This window comes from Tamandua tetradactyla, chromosome 8 (assembly GCF_023851605.1).
Source record: "Tamandua tetradactyla isolate mTamTet1 chromosome 8, mTamTet1.pri, whole genome shotgun sequence".
In the NCBI taxonomy this organism is placed as follows: domain Eukaryota; kingdom Metazoa; phylum Chordata; class Mammalia; order Pilosa; family Myrmecophagidae; genus Tamandua; species Tamandua tetradactyla.
The window spans coordinates 101,203,553-101,206,541 of record NC_135334.1 but is presented as its reverse complement, the minus strand read 5'-3'; the positions used below and the strand labels follow the sequence as shown (position 1 = coordinate 101,206,541).

General features: G+C 37.2%; 1 pseudogene; it reads left to right on the top strand.

Moving 5' to 3' along the window:
• The first annotated feature begins 1,026 nt into the window (after positions 1 to 1,026).
• Positions 1,027 to 2,713, top strand: LOC143643703 (corepressor interacting with RBPJ 1 pseudogene; annotated as a pseudogene).
• The last annotated feature ends 276 nt before the right edge of the window (positions 2,714 to 2,989 follow it).

Genomic DNA, 2,989 nt, shown 5'->3' with positions numbered 1-2,989 from the left:
GTTTTCAGCCAATTTGTCCAAGGATGAAACATGCCTGGAGTCAGGAGGGAAACAGTGAAAGCTAAGTATCAGGATAATCATGCCTGCATAGATTCCTCACGGAATTGCCTCCCATTTGCAGAGACAACGGGAAGCTATATTACCGTAGGTGAGAACCAGAAGATAAACGCAGATAGGTCTGATTCTCCAAACGTGTGTGAAATCAGAACCAGAAACCTCTCAGCCTACTCCCAGCATATCAGCTTCTGCAAAGACCTAACAAAGAACTGTGTAACTGCCAATATTAAGTGATATTTGATGACTCATTCATCAGGAAATTTAATTAATAACAGCATGATGGAGTGTCCTTGCAGGTCACAATGTTAATGGCAGTATTTGTAAAAGGACTTTAACTGGCAGACATGAAGCAATGTCAGATACTTTTAGGAGAAACTCCTAACAAAAGACTGATACTGTGACTATCTTTAATAACATGTCAGTTGCTAGGCATCTCGGAACCGGTAACAGTGCACAAGTGGGTTTTGACATATTGATTTAGATCTACGGGTAGTAGTTGCCAAACTGGGTGCAGTCACCATACAATTCTGTGGGAAAGAGAAAATTAGACCACTTCCTCCCCCTCGTCTTTGTACCACCTTTCCTCCTTATCGACCCCCTCTTTCTTCTCCTCTTCCTTCTTTGCCTCCCCTCTCCCGCTCCTGTGTAGGGAATGCATGTATGTGTATATTTACATCTACATCTACATCTACAGTTACATATACATGCACTTTTTTCTTTTTCCATTTGGGGCCATGTTTAGAACGTTACAGAAAATAGCAATGCAGTAATAATAATAGCAAAAACAATAACAACAGCAGCCTCAGTAACAATAAAGTATACTAATACTATCCTTCCCTTACTGAGTGTTTAAAATACTCCCTGCCCTGTTGTTAGCACTTAAAACATATTAAATAATTCAATTCTCACAAAAAAATCTATGAAGTAGGTATTATTATTATCAGACTCTTAGAAAAGGTTAAGAGCCTGGACTCCGAAATGGGGAAATCGTTTGCCAACTTCATGTGCAAGAAGGACTTTCATCCCGCTTCCAAATCTAATATCAAAAAGGTATGGATGGCAGAACAGAAAATATCATATGATAAGAAAAAACAAGAAGAATTAATGCAACAGTATCTTAAAGAACAAGAATCATATGACAATAGATTGCTTATGGGAGATGAACATGTAAATAATGGCCTTAATTTTATGTATGATGCCCCACCAGGAGCTAAAAAAGAAAACAGAGAGAAAGAAGAAACAGAAGGAGAACCTGAATACAAATTTGAATGGCAGAAGGGAGCTCCACGAGAAAAGTATGCCAAAGATGATATGAACATCAGAGATCAACCCTTTGGCATTCAGGTTCGAAATGTGAGATGCATTAAATGTCACAAATGGGGTCACGTCAATACAGATCCAGAATGTCCTTTGTTTGGTCTTTCTGGAATCAATGCAAGTTCAGTTCCCACTGATGGCTAAGGCCCATCAATGCACCCCTCGGAGCTAATAGCGGAGATGAGAAACAGTGGGTTTGCACTGAAACGAAATGTACTGGGGAGAAACTTGACCGCAAATGATCCATCACAGGAATATGTTGCAAGTGAGGGTGAAGAAGATCCAGAAGTTGAATTTTTAAAGTCACTAACAACCAAACAAAAACAGAAGCTTCTCAGGAAATTGGATCGACTCGAGAAGAAAAAAAAGAAAAAGAAAAAAGACAGAAAAAAGAAAAAGCTTCAGAAGAACACAAGTAAACATAAAAAACATAAAAATAAATCCTCCACCTCCTCTTCTTCCTCTTCTTCCAGTGAGACTTCAGCAAGCAGCAGTGAGAGTGAAAGTGACAATAAAGAAACAAAATTACAAAAGAAGAAAAGAAGGAAAAATAAGTGTTCAAGAAATAGCAGTGATTCTGAAGAGAAGGACAAGTCTAAAAAGAGAAAATTTTGTGAAGAACTTTGTAGCAGTCACAGTAAGAAGGTAAAAGCCAGGGAACAGCCTGGGCATTTAAAACAAGAGAGTTCTAGGAAAAATAGCAAATGGAGCTATTCTGTTTCTTACGGAAAGTCCGGAAGTTGTCATCATAGTCCAGAGAAGAGAGGATCTGAAAGAAATGAGAGGAACAGCAGAAGCCAAAGCAGAGATGAGAAGAGTAGGAGAAGCCGAAGTCAAAGCCAAAGTCATGGTAGTTACAGGCAAAGGGAGTAGAAAATGGCCACAGCAAAGCCTCAGTGAAGAGCAGAACAGAAGAAATGACAAGAAAACCCATGGCACAGATACATATAGAAGAGAAAACAGAGAACTCAGGAGATAAATGTACTAAAGTGACACAAAAAGAATAAAGTAGAAGCAGGGAGAGGAGATACTATATGACAGTTACCTGGGAATGAAAATATCTCCACTTTCTTATTGAGTACTTTCAGCAAGGGCTAAGTTATGAATCATTATCTTTCTAATGAAAAAGTTCTATTTTAATTTCTCATCTCTGTAAACTGTCACTTCAAGTACAAGACTTCTTGAGAACCTTAAGAATTAATTTTGCAAATATTTGTAAGTAATCTATTTTTGGACTGTAGAACTATTTTCTGTTGGTAAATGTTTCTTGTGTTCTATACTAGACAAAAATGCCATATAACTCTGTGACATTTTCTTTGTTCTGAAATATCATTAAAAGGATTACAATTCAAAAAAAAAAAAAAAGAAAGAAAAGGTTAATCTCATAGTGATTAAATAAGTTACCCAAAGTTCCAAAGCTAGAAAGTGGCAGAGTCGATTCAGATCCAGGTGGCTTCACTCAAGAACTGATGCTTCTGACCACTAAAGAAGAACAGGCGTATCATTCATAATTTATATGAATATGAATTTATTTAGGGATGTATACTCAAAAATTTTAATAGTAATAAATTATTGAAAATGTTGAAGACCAGATGATTAGAAGGGTTTCATGTGC